The 24,067-nt window shown below is 32.1% G+C and overlaps 1 long non-coding RNA gene across 4 annotated transcripts in view; it reads left to right on the top strand.

The window, feature by feature from the left end:
- The first annotated feature begins 9,721 nt into the window (after window positions 1-9,721).
- LOC139701573 (uncharacterized) overlaps window positions 9,722-24,067 on the top strand; it is a 93,295-nt gene continuing 78,949 nt past the window's right edge. For all 4 annotated transcript variants that reach the window (XR_011704121.1, XR_011704119.1, XR_011704118.1 and 1 more), the window contains exon 1: window positions 9,722-9,808. This is a non-coding gene — a long non-coding RNA (uncharacterized lncRNA). The remainder of the gene's footprint in view (window positions 9,809-24,067) is intronic.

Raw genomic sequence — 24,067 nt, 5'->3', positions numbered from 1 at the left:
TCAAAGCAGAATATACAGATATAATGAAAAACAGGTAAAAAAAATATTGATCTTTTATTTACATTTTTGTTTATATTATCTTTTAAAAATTATTCTTTTATGAGTTCTAATGTGTTCTTACTATAGTAAATAATGTGTAAATTGTAGTGTGTGTTTAACAACATTTTATAGATCCTTGTAGAGACTGAAGATTGGGAGTTAAAAAGCTCAGTTGTAGGGTTTGTCTTTTATGAGTCTTAGACCTTATAGAACACCAAGGTAAGAAAATTATTGATAAGGCGTAATTTATTTATGTTCTTTGGCTTTTAGTACAAAAAGTATTAGTCATTAAAATTATTTTAGATTTTTAAATTTGTTTTATCTTACTGTTTCTTGAGGATGAGCATTAATTTCTCGGAATTTTTTTGGTACAAGTCTCTTTGCTTGGCCTTTTTTATATTTCAAGTGGGAACCCAGGACATGTTGGTACCTATCAAGCATAAGAGGATGCACCAAATTAACCTGCGAATCCAAAAGGTTATATTATTGAATCTGTGTGCTTCATAACATTTTCTGAGAAGAATAAAAGCACTTTTATGCTTTTAATAAGGCACATTGGTAATACTAATAATTCTAAGACTTGAAAATATCTGACTGTGAAGTTGATTATGTACTCAAGCAGAAAGCTATAATCAAAAAGGTTTCTGAAACTACTCTCTTTCACAATGGCTTTTTTCATATTATTGATGTAGAAGTTTAATTTCTTCAAAAATACAAAATAATTGGACATACTAACTCCCTTTAATTAAAAAAATAAGTTTTCATATTTTTAATAAACCAATATATTTCTTGATAAAACACATTTGTATGAATTATTCTCCTGAAACTGAGGTTCATGACCAAAAAACATGAGCCAAATGAATATAAAATGTCCAAGACATGATAACTAGAAATCAAAACTTTGTTTCCCATATCCATTATCTATCCCTTACATTCTTCTCTATATTATTACATTATTGGTCTTTCTTGTTTCCTTGGACCTGGGGCCAGGTTGGTCTTTGGTTGGATTTGCTATCAGAAGGAACAGGAGTTTTAGGTCTGGATTTGCCCTTCATTAGTTTATCATTCTATCTAAGGTCACAGCTCTCCAAAGAGTCCTCTGTTTTTAGATTCTAATGAATGATCCAGCCCTATACCATTTCTAGACAAGAAGTTGTGAACATCCTCTTTCTATCTTCAGGGCACTACTTTGTCTCTTTTAGTATCCCAAACCCTACTCAATTCTTCGAAAATAAATTTTTATTTAATTATTTTAAATTGATTACTTTAGGTGACCAATCTGTTTCCTATGGGAAACTTGATTGATTCAGCATACATACAGTGACTACTGATGCTAGTTATTTATTTTATGCTTTAAATTTTATTATATTTCATTTAATACATGTTGAAAATTCCATTGAACTAAATCACATATCTCAAAATTTGATCTTGTTCAATTCATCTATTTGATATTTTCTTTAACTAATTCTGAATTTAAATGTACAAAGTTAGGTTTATAAAAACTGGCAAGAATCTAAGACATTAATTCCCATGTTTTTTTAAAAAATCATATATAAAAAGATTTAATACCATTCAATAGATACTTATTATTTTTAATAACTCATTCATAAAATGCCTGACCAATGTTAATATAATCTCTGAAACCATTTAATCACTTAAAATATTTAATATCCAATGCAGAGATTCAGAAATATAATATGAAATACAAGACCAAGGGGATGATGATATTAACTCCATAAACTAGGAAGAACAGAATTTTCATGAAGTGTTATTTGATTGATTATTAAAAGTTAGAAAGAGGATCAAGTGGGTAGACTGGTGAAGGTGTTCCTGCACCCGCTGTCTGACAGGGTCACAGCGTGGGGGATGCTGTGGCAAGGCCTCACCATCTGGAAAATGGACCCATTAAAAATGTTAAGTGTTTTGTTTATGATACTCATGATAAGGATAACAGGGCATACGTCAATCAATAATAAAAGTAAATATTGCCTGAGATTGTAGGAAAATTCCAAGAATGAGACTAAGGATACAATTGAGACAGGCCATGAGGTGCGTTTCAATATCTCTCAGGATACAAACAATAGTGTTATTCTTCAAGCCTGAGCAACAAGAAATATTTATCTCATGGTTAACAATTTACACTAGCCCCCCCTGCCCAACCCCATCCTAAAGCCACAACCTGTACAATAGCCTAGCTATAGAAAAACAATTGCTGTCCCAAAAGTACCAGGACTACTGTATGTAGCTTATGTTATCCCCTCAAGGACAAGAGGTTAATAAAAATACATTCCCCAACCAATAGACCCTCCTTTACTGACACAGAAACTTATGATGAAAATGGAAAACACATAGTTAAGATAAATGACAAATGAGTTGAGGTATAAAGCCTACCCTTTATTTACAGATTACAAAGACGTAAGAATTGGTGTGCTTTGACCAAGGATCAAGGAAGTTCTTTAAGAAAGCAGTTGAATAGGTCATATGAAGAAAAAGGAAATTACCTTGGAAATTAAAAATAGAATAATGTAAAATTAACATAGATATATTTTAGAGGCACTTCAGAATAAGGCTTTTAAATAATAGACTTTCACTACTTTAAGTGTGTTTTACTGGGATTTTAGTTTAGAAGTAAGAAAGCTTACCAAAAATAATAAGTATGCTTTAAAGTTAAAGGTTAATGAAATAATTATAGGTATGCTTTAAAGTTAGAAATAAAAAATAGGTCAGGAGTCATGCAGTCTAGTTGCGTCACCTAGCACCTAGTGATTGAGGTTAAAACGTAAAAGTTTAATCATGACTGTCTAAGGTTACAGAAAAATATTTTGAACAATGTACTCAATATCTTAGATAATCAATGTATGTCAGAAAAGATTGTAATTCTTGAAAATTATGTAAATCAAAGAAGTTTCGGGCTTTGAAGCTATCCATTAACTCCCTGAAAAAACACCTGTAAAAAAGGTATAAAAATAAAGTCCCTCCAGGGGTAGAGAGATGTCTTCTGGAGGTTGCTGGTGACTTGCAACCTGTCATCCCGACTCTTCTTCTTTCGCTGACGCCACTCCTCCTTCAGGACCCCCGGACCCTCACTCCCCCCTGCCGGGGCTGGACCTTGGTAGTAGACCTCATGAGATGGTTATTCAAGTCTAAGAGAACATGAATGATGGCTATCAATAGGGTACACGTGAGGAATAAAGAGATTATAATATGATGGAAGGGAAAGGTGTATAAGATTTTATATAAGCTGGATAAGATAGACTGGGATCAAATAGTAGAAGTTCTTAAATTCCAAAATGAGAAATTAATATTTCATTGGAGAAAAATCAAATTGCTTTCTCCACATGATTGATGTAGAATTATACAGCATATGTGGAGGCCACAATCAGATAGTTTTAAAAGTACAGAGGCAGTAGATAATTACAGGAACGGAAAAAGAAAATGGAGGTAGGAATGCCAGGAAAGAAATTAGAACAATGATTACAAGATAATAAGGTCTGATTTCATTTAAAACTGTGAAGAAGGATGTTTCTTAATTCATTTTCTCTAAAAGCAGAGCCTGAAGCAAGATAGAAGATAATGATGACATAATTATTGGAGAAACATGCCCATTTATAAGAGATAAAGGACAAGAAGAGAATTAGAGAAATACATATATTCAATGACCAAACAAAGGCTAAATAAAGAGGTTGAAAAGAGTAGGCTAAAACAATGTAAGGTTAAATCTGGTAGATTGTAATTCTTGAAGATCTAGAGAAGATAGCTTTGATAAAAGAAGGAACTGTTTAAAGCAATGAAGAATTTAAGCAAAACATTGTAGAGTCTAAATAAACAATAGCCCAATTCTTCATCAATCACTAAATCCATGACCTTAGAATGGTACTCTGCAACTCTACCTGTGAAAAGGGGGAATATATTTCTGTACTTTTTTTTTTTTTTTTTGCTACTTCCATTGGTCAGTGGAATGTGGCAGAAATCTCAATATACTGGATTGCTTCTAGGACTCAAAAACCATGCACACTTCCACTATTTTTGGAGTCCTGCTATAACTATATGAAGAAGCCTAGGTAGCTGCCATGCTGAATGAAAGGAATATAAACTGATCACTGCTCCTGTCCCAGCCAATTGTCAACCAACTATCCTCTCCTCAACAGTCCAGCCTCCAGACAAGTGTCAACTGATCACACAGAGACAAACAAGACCTGTTGAAGTCATCTCGGTTACCGCTTATCAGGAGTACCCTCTGACAATTAAATTTATGTGGAATAAGTAATCCCTAGAGTGAGTGTTATGCTCTGGGAGAGGCTGTTATGCAGTGATAGATAATTGATACAGGGAGAAGTCTTGGCAGCAGCAGGTTTAGTGAAGAGATATTAAGGGGCACTGTGTTTGATTTTTATAAATTATTAAGGCATTACCAGGGATTGGACAGTGAATATTTTTAAATACAAACCTCTGGAGAAAAGAACATTGTTGGAAGGTTGTTGAAGTTATTTTTATTGTACATGCAAGTGGATTTTGATTTTCTATAAATGTATTTACCTCTGCTTAGGAAGATGAGAACAATCCAATGGTGAGTGAGAATTAACAGGCCAATGGAAAAACAGTCTGAGGATGGAACAGATTAGAATCTTAGGGAAAAGATACAGAGAAAAGAGGCAAGGTGTAGGGGAGGAAATGAGGTTGAAGAAAGGCAGTTGAGTGAGCTCATATCTTTTAAATAAAGCAGAGAAATAATATGTTGAAGTAACATAAATTAAATTGTATGTTGTTCAAATATTTTGAATAGCTGATTTGGTGTTCTAAAAGTAAAGTTTCAAACTGACGAAAATTATTTAAATTGTAGTCAACTAGGGAATAATTAAAAGGGTGGCTGAGTGATACTGAAAGCCTGGTTGAATCTGAGTATCAAGAAACAATACCAATAGACATGCGTAAAAGCAATGCAAAATACAATTCCGAAAGATAATTTAAAGTTGCATCAGAGTGTTTTATTTCTAAACTTGGATATCACTAGTCTTGTTGGTTATGAAGTTATGTGATTTTTGTTTTTTTACTGACTATAAATCTTGAATTGATTATTTTAGTATAAGTAGCATTAATACAGATGATGCATGTACAGAGCTGAAAATTTCACAATATGTGAAATTTTGTGCTTGTGCATGTGGCAGGTAGAAGATAGAAACAAAGTAGAAACTTGCAACCAGGTTTTGTGTCAGATGGAGAAATGTGAGATCTCAATAAGGTAATCTGAGAAAACAATTTCCTCTCTTTCCACATCAGGCTTCTAACATCAATATTGTAAGGTTTATGAGAAAGAACTTCTGGGTTTTTGCATAAAGATGGCAAAGCATGTCTACAGGATGCTGATTAGAGAGATGTTGGCAAAGGCAAGGATAGGTGAAGGTATGTTTATAGGTAAAGGCAAAACTAGATTTTTATGGCAGTCTCTTAGGATGTCCTCTCTTTTCAGAAAGATAAATTGTATTTAATGTCTTTACTTACAGCATAAACATATCAAATCATAGTGTTGTTAAGAAAATCAAATGGGTAAGTGTACATGAAAGTTCCTTGAATATCTAAAACCCCAGACAAATAGAGAGGATTTGCTAAAGTTAAAGGCAACAATATTTAAGATAAGTTTTATTGAAATTGATTTTTTTAAATGATACAAGGAATAATTCTCATCATATTACTTGGAAATAACTGGTTCTGTCTCAAAATGATCAAAGCAATTAATCTAAAATGTTTGTCAAAGGAGATTAAAATAATTCCCAAGTGTTACGTGGTACAAAATTCATGGATATAGTATCTTCATTGTATATATTCAACATTCACCAAAGAAAACTAAATTCAATCACTTCTAACTCTACCAGCCCTGCATATCTTACTGTTTCTATCATCCAATGTTTATATAATTTTTTTTTTCTTATCACTTTTTGTGCCACTTGAAAGTAAGTCCTTTATGATGAGGATTATTTGCTCTGTTGGTCTACATGGATATTGATGAAGCAGACAGCCAGGTGACATAAATTTGAGCATTGATATGGTCTTCCTGTTGCTTTATGCAGGGAAAGAAACAGCAAAGTTTACCCTTGTAGTTTGTATTCCAGCATTATAGAGATTAGGTCTAAATCGACACACATATGATAAAAGATAGGGAATTTTTCTCCAAAATCCATATTTTGTTAACAAAACCAGCAATCTTTAACATGTGGAATACATGTTGGTTACCTGCTGTGCTGGATCCTATGTTAAGTGCTAGTTAATATCCCAAATATAATCTGTCACTATCTTGGAAAACTTACACATATTAAAAGAAGATGCTATGGCTTGAGTGTATATACCACTCCAGAATTCATATGTTATAACTTAAACTCCAAGGTGATGATATAAAAATGTAGGGCTGTTGGGAGGTAATTAGGCCTAGGGGCTATCCTCATGGATAATATTAGGCCTTTGAAAAGATATTTCAGAGAGCTCCTAGTCTTTCTGCCCCGCCCCACCCCCACCACACACATACACCTCTACTACTACAATAAGGCACAGTAGTCATACCTTCCTCTTTCTCTGTCATATGAGGTTTCAGTGAGAAAACATCATCTATGAAACAGGACCTCACCAGACACCAAATGTGCTAGCACCTTGATCTTGGACTTCCCAGCTCTAGTCATGTGCAAAGCAAGCATCTATTATTTACAAATTATCTAGTCTGTGGTATATTATTATGGCAGCAGGAATGGACTAAGACAAAAGATAAATAAGAAATATCCTTTTTAAAACTCAGCGTAATTTATTGCTTTTTGATTTAAAAATTATTTCAAATTCTAGTTTGAATTTGTTAGGTGAACAAATAGAAATGAGAAGATTACACTGAAAGAAGTAATAGAAAAGTAGTATAAGCATGTGTTCAGTGTTTCTGAGCCTTCCTAGTTCACATGCACAAAACCCTTTTTTGCTCCATTTCATTCTCTTCATCTTTATAATTTCTCACCAACTCATTAATTTTAGAGACAAAGTAAAAGTAAAACCCCTAAAACTCAACTCTAAGTGGAAACACATTATTTTTCTCTTCTTCCAAAAACATATTTTGAAGAGAAAGAGATTAAGTTTTCCTAGAGATGAATCTAATTGTTTGGCAATAATTTCTGGTCCTTCAAAAATAGGACTAATTATCATCATGAAGGCAGAGAGGCTTAGGTGGCAATTTGTAATTTTTAGCAGCTTTTTACTTGCAGCATTTAAAGTTGTTGCAGCGGGAGGTAAAGTACAAAATCATGTTTATGCGAATAGAAATATCTAAATGCTGTATTACGGAATCACTGAAGTAGAGCTCAGAGGAAATGATGTATCCATTCTCTGTTTATATTATTTAAATTTCCCATGTATTTTATAAGATGGAAATTTGAGTCTCACTTCCTCTAACATCTTCTTAAATGTGCTTATGTCTTACATTGGTGTTTTCTAATACTAAACTGATCTATATGTTGGACACTAGATAAATGTGACTTGAATATCTGAAATATAGATAATGTGGATTGAGATCTGATCTAAGGATAAAAAAGAGGATCTAAAACATATAGAAAAAAGTAAAATATCACAATTGTTCTGATATTAATTATATGCTAAAATGATAACATTTTAGATATATTAGAGTAAATACAGAATTAATACTTTTTTTTTACTGTTTTAGTATTGCAACAAGAATATTTGAAAGCACACATGTGACTTGCCCTAGTATTTATATGGAATAGTGCTGAATAATAAGCCCAAGATACAGTGAGATTATTCATATCTCCTTTAGAGCATCATTATATTTTTTTATTAATGCACCTTTAAATCCAGTGATTTTTAAAAACTACATCACACAGCTTAGGTATGTACTGAATTTGTCATCTACTAAAAACCCATGAGCTCCATTTTAGGATAACTGCTGAAGTACTTTAATTTATATCTTAAAATGTATATATTCCAGTTATGAATAGTTTTTAAAGTTTACTCTAAACATAATTATATTCAGCAATTGAAATAAAGTCAAATTAAAATTAAAAAAATAAAAGAATAGATATCATTCAGAGATAAAATGTTTACTGTGATTGATTAGTCATTTAGCTCAAACTTTCTTATGAGGGGAAATATGACATAATTTACTTTTATGGCAGAGTAAAACCAAAATGTTTTGTCACTCATTATTAGAAACTACATTTTCAAATAAAGTTGCTTCTAAAAATTTATGTATGGTGAAAAGTAAAGTCCAGAGAATCCTTGTAAGTTACCAAAAATCAGAATTCCTGAAGAATCTAGAGCTGGTATATCCAATTATCTCAGTGAAGTCCCTGTGTGGCCTAAGATGCAGATATTTGTCTTGGATCTGAAATGATGATGTAAACAGCACCAGCAAGATCTCTCTTCATCAAATTCCATAAGCTATTTAAAAAATCAGTAATGAAGATTTTCAAGAATATTAAGAGTGATCAAAAAAATGAAATATGAGTATTGGGTTAATCCAAATTTTAACTTGAATTCAATTAAAGAATTACACAATACAAGTGAAGAATAGTACTATTAGCAGTATTAATGGAAACCTGAAAGTACATTAAAATGATAAACTATATATGCACGGTCATAGTCAAGTCCAAAAGATATGTAAAATTATAGTGAACAGAGGAAATTAAGAAACAAAGTGGTTAGGAATGATGTAGGAATAGTAGCTGAGAGCCAGATTTGCCCTGTATAATCTGAAAATTTTTTAAAAAATTATATGTTTTTCTAAATGATAACCCCTTAATTTTGAGCATAGTTTCATTTTACATTCCAAAACATCAATCTGACTGCTATGGGACAAGTCAAGGTGGTACCTTTTAGATATATGTCTGGAGATTTATCATAAATACTTGGATATAAGGTTATGAAAGTGAAAGAACTGAGCAGGGCTGGAGATGAAGATTCGTGCATATTGCTATTAATGGCAGAAGAAATCTTCTGGTGAAGAAATATAAGTAGAAATAAAGGAAAGGTACCCTGAACCCCTACACACAGAGAGATACTGAGTCAGATTTGTGGACAACTCTTTCAAGCCTATTCTGACCAAATAAGCTGCAACAACAAAAAAGAAATAGTAATGGTAAGTATACAGGATCAAGAGAAACTTGCTTTATTTTGTTTTGCTTTGGTTTTAAATAGTGGGAATGATAACACAGAGAGGGAAAGATTGATGATCCTGTAGGAAGGAAAGATGAATAGAAAGGACAAGAGAGAAAGGAAAGAGAGAAAAGAGAATGGAATCGTGAACAGATGTGGAAGGACTGGCCTTAGAAGGGAAAAGGGACACTTCATTCTCATCATAAGAAAGTGTGTTAGGCAGCTTTTCATTGCTGTGACCAAAATACCTGACATGAACAATTAGAGGAGGAAAAGTTTATTTTAAGCTCACAGTTTCAGAGATTTAGTGCTTGGTCAACTAACCCCATTGCTCTGGATCTCAGGTGAGACAGAATGTCAGGGCTGAAGGGTGTGGTGGAGGAAAGGTGCTCTGCTACTAGAAACAGAGCAAGAGAAGGGAATAGACTTCAGGGGATTCTGGTGCTCTCTTCCAGGGAATGACCTTGGTGACCCATGACCTCCATTCAAACTGGGTTGGACTGATCAGGTTACAGCTTTCATAATATAATTATTTCACCTCTGAACATTTGTGTATGAACACAAGAGCTTTTGGGGGACACTTCATGTCCAAACTGTAGCAGAAAAGGAGCAGATAATATGAGAAGAGACACAGGTGAGTTGGCAGATTTATTGTAGGGTCTAAAGGTTTTCCTTTCTTTTTCTATTTTCTTCACAAAGTGTGAAGCAAGGTCATCAGCTGAGAGGGGAAAAAAGAGTTTGTCACAGAGAAAGAAGAAAGCAGTTGACTCTAATAAAGAGCAAAGGTCTGAGCCTGTTTTTGAAGTTGGATACTTCATATTACTTCTGAGAAAACTGCAGCTGTGTATCTAATTTAAAATGTTTGGAGAATTATTTACAAAGTAGATGTTTAGAAGTTCTGTGTCACTTCTTACTGTGGCATAGGCTTGGGTAAAGGCTGGAGTGTATATTAGGTACTTTACTCTTACTTTCCTATTTTTTAAGTCATTAATATTTGCAGCAAATCTGGAGGCTAGCCAAGAGATGGCCCATATAAAGCTAACCTGAGGTTTAAAATAAATGAGGTTAACATCTATGCTTCCCTAAAAGAAATTTAAGTAGAAATTGAAATGAGAATCTATTTCTATTCATAGACGTAAAAGCCATGAACACATGTCACAACTAAAGCATACTAGATTAGTAGCATCTATTTTATTTTCATGGAGCTACAGTAAATCTGAATTCAAAGACAAATATGAAATTGACACTTGAATTGTGGTGATTATATTTTATTGCAAATTGTTTGTAGGAATAGTCCCACCTTGATATGATATTTTTAGCCTGAAGTATAATCAGTGTACGAGAGTGCTCATCTTTTGCAAGTTGAGCTTAAGGTAGTATTGGAGTTCTTGTCTTGAGGATACTGATGAAATCTTTAAAAATCAGAGAACATGAGAAGAATATACAAATACTAATCTAAATTTTTTTAAAAACTAAATTTATTATCTTTTGCTATAGCTATATTATCTTTAAATGTGTTTTGGTACAATCCCATTGTAACTTATTTTATTTTAATGTTGAGGGTTTTCTTAAAAAATATTTCTTTTATAAATGTATGATATGTCCACTTAGATGAGGAAACTAATCCTTTAAAATCGCCGGGGACTACATGTAATGAGAAAAATCTTGGTCTCAAATTTTGGGCAACACTGAATTCTAATTCTGCCATCTCAGCTTCCCTGTTTTGTGATTTGAGAGGTCACTTTTCTTAAACTAAGTTTTCTCCTGTGATAAATTGGAGAAATAACAGCAACTCCAGAGATGCAAGCATAAACTGAGGTACAGAATAATAAGCACATCTGCAGAGTATTAATACTCCTGTGTATCACCAGCAATGGCATAAACATATGTAGAAGGAAAGAAAATTCTGCATAGAATAAGGTTAGTGGTTCTTAGGTATTTAATTTTCTCACCTCTCCTTTTGGACTTTATATTTTTTTATTTTAACTTTTAATTTGTTCTAATTAGCTGTACATGAGAGTAGAATGCATTTTGATGCATTGTACACAAATGGAGCACAACTTCTCACTGCACTGGCTGTACATTGTGCAGAGTCAAGAGTCACATCAGTAGTGTAATCATACATGTATATAGGGTAATAATGTCTATCTCGTTCCCTCACTCCCCTCTGCACAATGCAAAGTTCCATCCTTCTTCCCGACCACAAGCCCCACTTTGGATCAGCATTGACTTATCATAGAAACTATTGGCCTTCAGTTTTCTGGTATCAGCTTATTTCACTTAGCATGAAAGTCTCCAGTTCAATCCATTAAACTGCAAATGCCATAATTTCGTTCTTCTTTAAGGCTGAGTAATATTCCATTGTGTATATGTACCACATTTTCTTTATCCATTAATCTATTGACGGGCATCTAGGTTGGTTCCACAGTTTAGCTATTATGAATTGAGCTTCTATAAACATTGACATGGCTGTGTCACTGTAATATGCTGATTTTAAGTCCTCTGTGTCTAAACCAAGGAGTGGGATAGCTGGTCAAATGGTAGTTCCATTCCAAGTTTTCTGAGGAATTTCCATACTGCTTTCCAGATTGGTTGCACCAATTTGCCGCCCCACCAGCCATGTATGAATGTAACTTTTCTCCCACATCCTCACCAACACTTGTTATTGCTTCTATTCTTGATAATTGCCATTCTGAGTGAGATGAAAAAGGAACTGAACAGAGACATCACAGAAAAAGAAATACAATCAATCAACAAACTAATGAAAAAATGTTGATCATATCTAAAAATTAGAGAAATGAAAATCAAAACTACTTTAACATTTCATCTCACTCTAGCCAGAATGACTTTTTATTTTTGATTATTAAAATGTAAGCTGTGATTATTAAAATGTTAGACTATAGCACTTAACTCTAATAAAGAGAGCAATGGTCTGAGTCTTTTTTGAGGTTGGATACTTCATTTTTCTTCCAAGAAAAAATTTGAAATATATATATATATATATATATATATATATATATATATATATATTCTAATATATATGTATATATGATGCAATATGTGAACCATAACAAAAAACTGACAGCTGTGAATTCATCACTCAATTTAAGAACTAGAATATAAGAAACACTGCTTCATGAAGTATGTGTTTATTTAGCCCATCTACTTTGTAATCAGAATAAATTGTTATTTTGAAATTTGGATTTATCATTCCCCCTTTTAAAAATACAATTTTATCATATATAAAAGTGTCTCTAAAATGCATAATAAGTATATCATTCATTTACATAGTCTCTGTTAAAACTTACACATGTGTGGCACAGGTTTTTTTTATGTTCTCCAAAATAATTCACTGTAGATAAAACAAAATCTCATTCTGTTATCTATTTCTGAGGATTGAGCATTATTCAGTTTGCTGTGTATGATGTATCTTGTAACATTCTAAATGATTAGTTCAAGCTTCTAAAAAAAGTGAAATTGCAGGGTCTTGGATTTCAATTTATAGATTGTGCTATTTTGTACCTCAAACTGGTCATACCAATTACATTTGATTACATGCTGTATAAGATTTTTTGGTTATTCATAAATTGACTATCATTTAAAAATATATGAATATTTGCTTTATTGCAGCTCTCCCTATTCTCTCTCTCTTATCAATCTACCCATTTTTGATTTATTCAAATTAAGTTAAGAATATCAGCATTTTTGACACCAAACACTTCATCATATCATTATATCATTAATGATATTTTGATGTTTGTTTAGATAAACGTTTTCAGGTAAAATTTGCATATAGTAAACAAATACACAAAGCATTTTGTACAATTTTATTACTTTCAGGTATGTAGACACCTTTTATGTGGCTCAAATGGCTATCAATTTATGGAACATTAGCATAATCCAAAGAGTTCTCTCAAGCCTCCTCTAATCACTTTGTGTATCTCTGTAGGATGCAGTCATTGTTCTGATTTTTTTTTTACACCAGAGATTTATACTCATATATATGGAATCTTTTGTTTGAGGCTTTTGGGCTCATTTTTTCATAGAAATTTCAGAATTAACTTGTTCAGTTCCCTCCAAAAATAACTTTATCAGAATTTTGATTATTATATTAAATCTACATAAATTTGGATGTCTTAATTTCAAGAGAATGATATATCTCTCTAATCATTTAAGTCATCATTAATACATTTTGATAAAATTTTATATATTTCTATATAACATTTACAAGTTTTTGTTAGAAATTTCTTAACTGTCTTATTTTTGATAACTATTTTAAATGGTAGATGATGGTCATGATGTGATAACATTTATTATATTCTGTTTCCTCCTTGTACATAGAATTTATTTTATTATGGCATATCAACCATATATTCAGTTTCAATGTTAAATTTCATTATTTATTTTTTCCACAAATGCTTTTGTTTTTATGTAGTCATTATATTATTTAATGATAATAATGTTTTTATATTGCTTACAATTATAATAATTTTATTTCTTTTCCTTTTTTAGCACACTACGACTTTCAGAAGTGTGTTAAATAGAAACAATTATATATATATATATATATATATATATATATATATATATATATATTTATCATATTCTTGACAAAGATTTAAAACTTATTTTACTTTTTCTTCTTTTTTTCCTTTTTCTTTCTTTCTTTTTTTTTTGTACCAGGGATTGAACTCAAGGGCACTCAACCACTGAGCCACATCCCCAGCCCTCAGTGACAGGGTCTCACTGAGTTGCTTAGCACCTCACTTTTGCTAAGGCTGGCTTTGAACTCGTAATTCTCCTCCTCGACTTCCCCAGCTTCTGGGTTACAAGCGTGACCCACCAAGCCCGGCTTGTTTTAATTTTTCTAAATAATTTTTTTTCTCTTATATTTTGTAAGAAATATTATCAAGAATTGGTGTTGAGTTTTCTAATTTTCTATAAAGAATGAAACTACAGTGTTAATTTGCTAATAAGTTTAATAACACATAGATATTAAACCACCCTTATATTACTGCATTAACATGGATCCATTGTGGTTGTCTGTCTTCCATATAATGCTGAATTTAGCTCTCTAAAATTTTGTTTGACTTTGGAATCTATGTTCAAGAGTGAGCTTCAGATTAGTCTTCAATTAGTTAAACAGACCTGATCATAGTATATTAAAATCTGCTTTTTCTTTCTCACACTCCTTTCATACCTCACTTAATCTGTTACCCTTATTTTAACCTGGTTATATTTTTCAGAGTTTCAAAGTAAGTCAAATAGTCCTTCAATTTCATCAGCTGGGCTAAGTTAAATTGGATTTATGTTCTCTTAATGTAGTTTGACCTTTGTCCCAGATAGAATGATATCTTGTGAGTTATGAAGAAACCTATAATATACAAACACAGTTTTCTTACCTGGGGAATCCTTTGGTAGTCTCAAAACAGGACTAGTTTGACTCAGATTTGCTTAAATCCAAAAAACACGACAGTGCTCTTTTTATTTCTTTTTCTAATTTACAGTGGGGTAGGATGTTTACATATACATCTTTTCTAGTTATTTATTCAATACATTCTGGTGTTTCTAACCATGCCTCTCCTCCATTACAAGTTATTAGGTTTGCTAGGAAAATACTTTTATCCTCTTTTCTTTCCCTCAAATCTAGCACATTACCTTCAGTTGTGCTCTGTTAGGATGTCAGGAAACATTTCTCTTTTTATTCCTGGCCAAAGCTAGTAGAAAAGACATGTCTGTATGTACTTAATGAGTTATTTGGGACTTTCTTCCCCTATATTCTTTTCTTTCTTTAGTGATAATTGAGGAATAGCAAAATAGAAGTAGGATGAGTGTATTTTTGCATGTATAATCACAAACTAATAAGTTTTTTAATTTTTTATTAACCTATATAATTTTACAATAGGTTTAATTATGAAATAAGAGGTTATGCATTTTTTTCTGATGAAAAAGGAGAAATTTACCTCAGAATCAGCAGTCATGAAAATATTATTTCTCTTCTTGTATAGGTATACAGGTACAAAAAATACAAATATTTAGGTTAATTTGAATCAGCATTATTATCAGTATTTAGCTGACCTGTGCTATGAATAAAGAATCAAATTTCCATTTGTGCTTTTATAAGAAAAGTGTTCTGAAATAACATTCTATTTCCTGCATTCTCTTTAACATTCAGAACTTTGATGATATTTTCATAGCATTGTTCTAACGTTGTTGTATACATATATATGCCTTTGTACTTTTGTGAAAATTTATTGTCACAAAAAAGTGAAAATTGAGAAGAAAGTCCTGTCTTTTTTGATCTTACAAATGCCTTTAAAAATTATTCAGTGACTTGCAGAAGATATTATGAAGTGTCTGTGTGGAATCAACACATATGTCTGATTAATTTATCTACTATGAAAGTTAAATTAGGTAATTATTTAAATGTAGACACTTTAGCAATGTGCCAGGCACTGTGTTAAGTATTAGGAGTGCTAATGCTAAGAAATTAACCAGGAACTATGAGTAATAGATTTATGAAGTATATTTGTGCTAGTTTCTCATTGTTGCTATAACAAATTGCCACAGAATTGGTGGCTTAAAAAAAGATAGATTTATTATCTTATAGTGCCTGATATTAGAAGCATGAAATGTGTTTCAATGGGACATGGGTAAGGATGGAAGTGGTGGCAGGAATGTGATGCTTCTGGAACCTGTAGAAAATCATGTTTCCTTGAATTAAAGTGTGAACATTTTGGGGGAGGGCATTACTCTGCCTACCACATGCTCCTTGGAACTAAGTACTGTGCCAAAAGTGAGCCTCTAAAATGAAATGAAAGAATCATCTGTAAAGTTTTTGTCTAAAATATCTTTTTTATTTATTCATTATATGTGAGTGCTGCAGAACTTTGTTTTTGGTTGATTTCTTCGGATAATTATCTCTAGTTCTCCAGTTGATTTTGCATAAGTTAAAATAAAATAGATTTAAGCTCTTAACCAAACACGAGCTCCATTTTTAAAATTGTATTAATTTTAGTAACAAAGAACAGGAAGGGAAAGCTATGAATATTAATTAAGTCAGTTCTAAAATAAATTATAAGTAAATAAAATTTCAGAACCTAATGATTCAGCTTCTGTACAAGAGATATTAAACATGACAGTATGGTTTGACAGTACTGTTTTTTGTTTTCAGTTCTTTCTGATCTTATTTATTCAACTTAACAGAGTCAAAATTTATGTATTTGAGTGTATGAATTTTTAGCTTAAGGGTTTTCGATGCCAATTCTGTCAAGACCTCCTGACCTTAAACCTTGGAGTGATTTGATTTAGTCAGTAGACATGATAGTCATTGTTTCATGTATAAACAAAAGCTACTTTTTGCCTTTCAAAGTAGATCTAAAATTCACTGACATGGTAAAATAGAATTTAAACCAAATATGTTTGAATAATTAACCTTATATTTATGTTTTGATAAAAATTAACATTTTCATTGATGCTGAGTTAAGACAGATTGCAGCATGAGTTGCTAAAAGGTCTTAGGACTCCCATCCTAATTATCTTCAAGATCTCCAGGTCTATTTTTGTTAACTCATTGATTGGAAGATGAATATTTCAAGAAGCCTGAATGCTTAAAGTCACAGGTCTAATTGATAAAAGAATCTTTATTTTATTTGTTTGTGATAAATTTGCAGCAAGTGTAAGCACAGTAAAGGGATTTGTTTGTTTGTTTTCCTAACTCTTAAGAAATAAGGACACTTTAGAAAATGGGGTGATTCCATACTCCTTAAGGCTGTATTTGCTACTATTGCTGCTATTTCAGATATGACACTAAATTGAGTTTGCATTTCTCACTTCTTGCTATATTATGAGATTTTTTAGATATCATCTTTTAATTCAAATTACATGGCTAACTGTCAAATTCCAAACATCTGTTGCTGTATAGATTTTGTGTACTCAACATTTGTTTAGTGAGAAACAACTGTTTCTCTTCTTTTGGTAGGAATATAACTGTTCACCAAATTAACATCCTATCTTACCTGTTTAACCTAAAATTTGCAAAGAGTTTAAAAATACAAGGTCTCTATATGATGCATTAATTATATAAATTACCTTTATTCATTTTCAAATTCTTTTTTATTTTGCTTGTAATTTGATTTATTAGTCACTGAGGCCTGTTCTTTATATATTAATTTAATTTAATTTTATACATATTAAAATTAAAACTGTACTTGGATTTGAATCTCAGATACAATTTTTTAAGACTTCTGATTTTAATTTCCTTGAGTATAGAAAATACATTATACCCACTTTTATAAGTCATAGAGATTAGAAGAAATAATATATGCTAATACAGGATCTTATTCATAATATATACTCATTAATTCTTTTGGCTTTTTTTTTTGGCTGTTTTATTTGTTTTTCTTCTCTTTTGGTAGGTGCTAAGCAGTAAATTTAGGTTACTTTTCTAAATGGTGTTGTCTTGTGTTCTGCTTAGACTTCAGGGTTGCATAGGATGAAAAATATTGTTCATTAACATTTATTGTGGTGAAATAAAAAGTGATTAAAAAGACAGATTAGGGATTTTGCTATACAATATTCCTCAGGATAAAGAAGAATTGGATTATCTTAGTCCTTGCTAACCAATGGTTAAATCTTCAGGATGACATCAGAATATCATCAAGAGAAATGTATATGCATTAATTTCTTAAATCTCATTAATAGCTTGTTCTGAGGTGCTGGCCTAGTTAGTAATATTTTCACATGGACTTTGCTCTTAAGAATTAGAATTGCTACATCTCTAGCAGTTAAATAAATGCAAATTAAAACTTCACTGAGATTTTTTCTCATTCCAGTCAGAATCAATTATAAGAATATAAATAACAATAAATGTTGCGGAAGTTATGGGGAAAAGGTACACTTGTACATTGGTGGTGAAACTGCAAATTGGTGCAATCACTCTGGAAAACAGTATGGAAATTACTAAGAAAATTGGAATAGAACCAACATTTGACCCAATTATTTCATTTCTCATCATTTACACAAAGGAAATAAAATAGGCATACTATAGTGATACAGCCACATCAATGTTTACAAAAGCTCAATTCACAATAGCTAAGCTATATAACTAACCCAGGTACCCTTCAACAGATGAATGAATACAGAAAATGTAGTCTATATACACAATGGAATATTACTGAGCCATAAAGAGAATTGAAGTTATGGCATTTGCAGGTAAATGGTGGAATTGGACAATATCATGCTAATTGAAATAAGCCAGTCCCCCCAAAAACAAAGGCCAAATGTTCTCTCTAAAATGCAGATGCTAACTCACAATAATGGGTGGGGACAGGAAAGAACAGAAGTATTTTGGGTTAGGCAAAGGGGAATGAAGGGAAGGGAGCAGGTATAGAAATAGGAAAGATAATAGAATGAATTGGACATTACTTACCTATGTTCATATATGAATAAACGATCCGTGTAATTCCACATCATGTATAACCAGAAGAATTCGAAGTTGTTCTCCCTGTATATATAATATGTCAATATACATTCTACTGTTATGTAAAAAAAAAAAAAAGAATTAGAATCGCCTTCCTTTTGATTCCCTTGCTTTTCACAAAGCACTGGCTTTTTTGAGTTATAATGCTGTTTGCTGAAAAATCTTTTAGTAATAAAGGCTAAGTGGAGGTACTTCAAGGATAAAGAGATAGGTTATAGGAAGACTTGAACCTCTTACTCTAGCTGAATTTGTGTAACTTCAGCTTAGGTCACTGGTGAGAAAAGGGAAAGTCAGAAGAAAAGAATCCTCCTCCTGCATTAGAAAGACTGATGAAAGACTCTTGTTGATGGCTTACAAGCATAATTTATTTACCACTTATTTCTTATGAAGTTTAAACCCCTTACATTTACGGAATACTAATTCTTATATGTTTTTAAGTTCTCAGACTATTCTTTATCTTCTGAAAAAATTATTAATCTGATTTTAAATTGTTATGTTATCCTTTTTAACCAGTTAATATAATAATATTATTTGAAAATGAAAGAACTGGACAATTGGACAAATGAACGTAAGGCATTAATATGGTGATGCTAATGCTGATACTGATGCTGATGATATCTGATGCTGGTGATTATGAGGGAGGTGATGATAACAATAAAGTTTATTGGATTTAAAGTGGAATAGTATTAAACCAAACAGCAAAGAAGTGTGATACCTATTGTTAAGAGGTTACTATGCCAGGTAGATTGGTATAGGTACAGGTCGTAAAAAGATGAATAATCAAATATATAAAGGAATTTAATATTTCCTGCTTCTTCTTCTGTGGTAGATACTGAGATGAAGAAGCTGCCATTACTATATCCCTAATAATAATAATTAAAAATAAACTACTTGAACACATATAGAAATAAAGAATCTTTACTACTGTGGTTTAGAGGAAAGATGAGGAAGTTTTTGGCTTGAAAAAGGGGATCTGAAATTTTAAAAGAAGGTATCAAAACAGATGCTTTTCCTAGGGAAAGCTATAGCTTTAAGTGACTAAGTGTGAGGAGGAAGAAGAGAAAGAATTCAAGAAGATTCAAAAATCCTTAGCTTCGGAAGACTTTGCCATGAATAGGATATTTTAGTAGATGAAAAAAAAAACTGTAACATAGATATATTTTAAGGGTGTTTGGAGAAGAGGGGACTTTGCTTCTGTTTGGAAGTTACAATTACACAACTGAAAAAGAGACATCAAACCTGAGTCTCTAAGGAAGAATGGTAGGATGAAGTAAAGAGATCAAGGGACATTTTGGCATAGAGGAGAAAGTAGGTACTAAAGAACTCAGGGAGAAACTTTTGAAATAATTATGCCCAAGATTTGTCAAGTCCAGATAGAGACGTTGAGGGGTTGGGGTGGGAGGGAGGTAAATTACCATTGAGCATTTGGGAGAGGACTCAGAACTGGGAATACAGGACTCTGAACCGTCTGGACAGAGATAATAATTGAAGTGTTATGACATAATGGATTATGGATAAAATAATGAACAATAGGAATAAGGCTCTGGAGGCTTATGGATACCCTACGATGAAGAGTTGAAAGGAGCATATAGGCAAATGCAATTGAGCAAACAGAGTAAGAGGAAGCAAAGTAGAATAGATAAGCTAGAAGTGCCATCTGAAACAGAAGCAGGAGAGGGGAAAGGATTTAAGGATAGTCAACCCTAAAATGTTGAAGGGGTCAAGACTTGGTTTTTGAATGAATTGATGTTGTTGGTCTTGGAGTTGAAGGTAGATGTATGCAAATGTTCCTTACATATCTTTGGCTGCAATAACACTGAATGACAAAATTGATGTCTGTAAATATCTTTTCATTTTTATACCTTAGTCCATGTAATTTGTATATATTTCAGAAAAGAGAACCCAAAACATATGTGCTCCTTTTAAATTTTATGTATCTTTGTCAATACTTTCTCAAGTGTCTTGTACACAATTTTACATTCTGTTATAACTACAGTTGTTCTATGCACAAAAGATTTGCTAATAGGAGTTCTGATTTCTCAAGTGAACCCAAACATTTCTAATTAAATGTATGTTTAGTATCTTTCAGAGAAAACTTCCTAATGCTTCCTTTAAAATTAGTTAGCAGTACATGTCTGCAATAATAATGACAGTTTAGTGACTTTAATCTTTGAGTAGAAAACTCCTTTTGGTAATTAAGTAAGAAAGTCTTCCAGAATTCTTGTGCTTTAATTTCTATAATGCTAGTTTTGATAAATTGTTAAACCTAGAGTGATTGAGTGATTAAGACATCTTATTCATAGCTATAAAGAAAAATTTGGGAAGAAAGTGTGTCTCTAATTGAAGTGATTTGATTTTTTTTAAACTTTAGTTGATTACCTAGCTATTTCAGTACCTATCTCTTGTTTACCCAATTCAATGCAAGATTATTGTGATCAGAGATCATTTTTCCTTTTTTAAAATTAGTAGTCTAGTAGTTCAATACCTTATTTATGAGATACAGTAAAGAGTTAAATATCTGCTAAGTTGATCCAAAATAATATCCTGTAGTTATATATCCCTCTTTGTTAATTCTCTACAACTTGAGCAGAATTTAGAATTTATCACAAATCATATGATGTTTTGCAATAAAAAACTCCAAAATGATTGTATTACATATACACCTAAAACTAACTCAAAACCAAGGAAATAGATAAAAGTGGGATGTTATATATTACAACAAATCTTTGTACAAAGGAAATACATCCCAAATAAGAAAGACATATAAGGTCAAGACATTGCAAAACAGCAGTGGAGTATCAGAGTGCTCTTTATTTTTGTTTAGCTTTCATAACTAGCAAGTAACTCATTCTTTTTTTTTTAACTCTGACAGTAACACTTATGCATAAAGGTCATTTTCATTAACCTTAAGTTTGTAATTTCCAGGCTCCTTGCCCAAAGGCATTGCTGTTATTTACAATTTTTCTTAGTCCTATGCAAAACCAAACAACCATCAGTGTAAGGCTAATATATGTTAAGTGCCTCAGGCACATTTCAATTAAGTATTAACATAGATTGGAAAATTTCCAAAACATTTAGTGAATATTACTTTCAATCATTTTCATTAAAATTAATAGCAAGTGTTAAAAAGTAATATACCAGGGAACTGGGGGAATTGAATTCTTAACTTCTAAAGGACTACTTGTGCTAACGTAGAAAGAATTTTAGTACAATTCAGCCAGATATTACCTACTCCCATTAAATTCTGTATTTTATGTTGGTAAAGGGTGAGAGTTATATGCAACCTAATTTTGTTTTAATACTTTCATATACTGACTTCAAATTATAGTATTTTCTTGATACCAAAAATAAAGAACTGGTATATAAGCAAACTTAAAACTTCAAATTATTTGCATCTATAATTCACCACAAATTCCAGAAATATTTAGACATTCTTTGAGAAACCAGTTTATAGATATAAGAAACAACTGTTGTTGAAAGTAAAGATTATTATAGCAAACATAGAAATAATAAAATTGCTTACAAGAAGAATTAATGACATAATTGTTTGATTTTTTTGCATATGTTGGTAAAATATCAAAATAATTAAGAAATCATAATGACAAAATCTACCTCTCATAATAGTTTTATATATAATATTATCTTTAAGATAAAGCAAAAACTTTCACTTAACATTTTTTTGGGGTACCAGAGATTGAATCAAGGGGCACTAAACCTCTGAGTGACATCCCCAGCTTTTTTCTTACATTTTATTTGAAGACAGAATTTCACTAAGTTGCTTAGGGCCCCACTAAGTTGCTAAGTCTGACTTTGAAATTTTGATCCTCCTTCCTCAGCCTCCTGAGCTGCTGGGATTATAGGCATGTGCCACTGTAGTTTTCCGGCCACTTAACAATTTTAGTTTATTAATAAAAAAGGTTTTCAATAGAGTAGAAGAAGGGGATCAAGAAGGAGGGAGAAGAGGAAGACATAGAAAACTACGGGGGAACAAAATCTACCAAATTATTCTATGTCCTTGGAGAAATATACCACAATAAATCCTGGTTTTATATGTATATACACAAATATATAAAATCATAGTGTACTAATTAAAATAATAATAATGATAGAAGACTGTGGAGTCAGTGATAGTGTAAGAGTGAGATCATGGCTATGAAGAGCAACCTTGAGAAATCAGTAGAGATCAGTAGAGTAAAACAAGCAGATCAGAGAAGAAGGGAGAAAAAAAAAGGAAGACTGGGGAATGAAATTGATCCAGTTATGTGCATGTATAAACATGGCATAATGAATCCCAAAACTGTGAGTAATTATAATGCAGCAGTAAAAAATAATATGAACATCTGCATCACAGTTTACAATATTAAAGATATTTGTACATTTTAAGAAGGTAATATATCAGCTTCACTGTGTGCTATGTATACATATGTGTGTGTATGCATATGTACAATATATGTAATTTTCAATTTTAGGTAATGATTTTTCAAACTTTTAAAGATCTTATATATGAACACATTTCTCTGCATTGTAAGTCAGTGCCATCTATATAAGCTCTTCACAGTGGAACATGAACAAATTAAGTATTTTGTAGGGTTTTGTTTCTTGGACAGCAAGGACACTTAGGATGTTAACATTTTTAGAAAGGTTTGACTACTTTGTTCTGTGTTCCCTTCAAATGTAGGAGAAAGAAAAGGATGTTATACAAAGGACATAATAAAAGAGCATAAAGATAAAACTCTTTTCTTAGCAATGGAGATGGCCTTCTCATTGTCAGTTTTTAGATGCTCAACCTTTGCAAAAAGAAGCCACTGAATATAATTAAACTGCCATTCCAAGAAGGCAGACTATTATGACCAGAATAATAAGCTCTGAAGAAAATGGAACAGATGACTGTAACCTGAGTATTGAGTGAGGGGTGATGGGCAGAGTGAGGCACCATTAGCTGAGTCCCAAATGGTGAACATCACACCTGCTCTATGAAATCAGAATGGTTAGGGAGACTAGATACTTGCTTCATAACCTGTGGAGTCAGTGACAAGTGTAAGAGTGAGATCATGGCTATGAAGAGCAACCTTGAGAAATCACTGAAAAATATGGCCTAAGAAGAGTATCCCGACTGATGTTTTCCACTGGTGAATATTGCAGGCCAGGTGGTGCAAATAGGATTGATCAGACTGAACATGTCATTTCTCAAGTCTGAAATAATTTCTTTCTGAACTCCCTTGTTTACTCTGGAAACTTTTTACATGCTTCAAATCTGGAGACACATGTTTTGCCTCAACTTTTCATTCCCCAAATTCTCATTTCCACTCATTTATCCCTTTAGCTTTATTAAGAACATGTGTGTGCACACACATCTCTCTCTCTCTCTCTCTCTCTCTCTCTCTCTCTCTCTCTCTCTCTCTCTCTCTCCAT

Source organism: Marmota flaviventris, chromosome 13, assembly GCF_047511675.1.
Source record: "Marmota flaviventris isolate mMarFla1 chromosome 13, mMarFla1.hap1, whole genome shotgun sequence".
NCBI lineage: Eukaryota > Metazoa > Chordata > Mammalia > Rodentia > Sciuridae > Marmota > Marmota flaviventris.
This window is presented reverse-complemented; position numbering and strand designations above follow the sequence as displayed.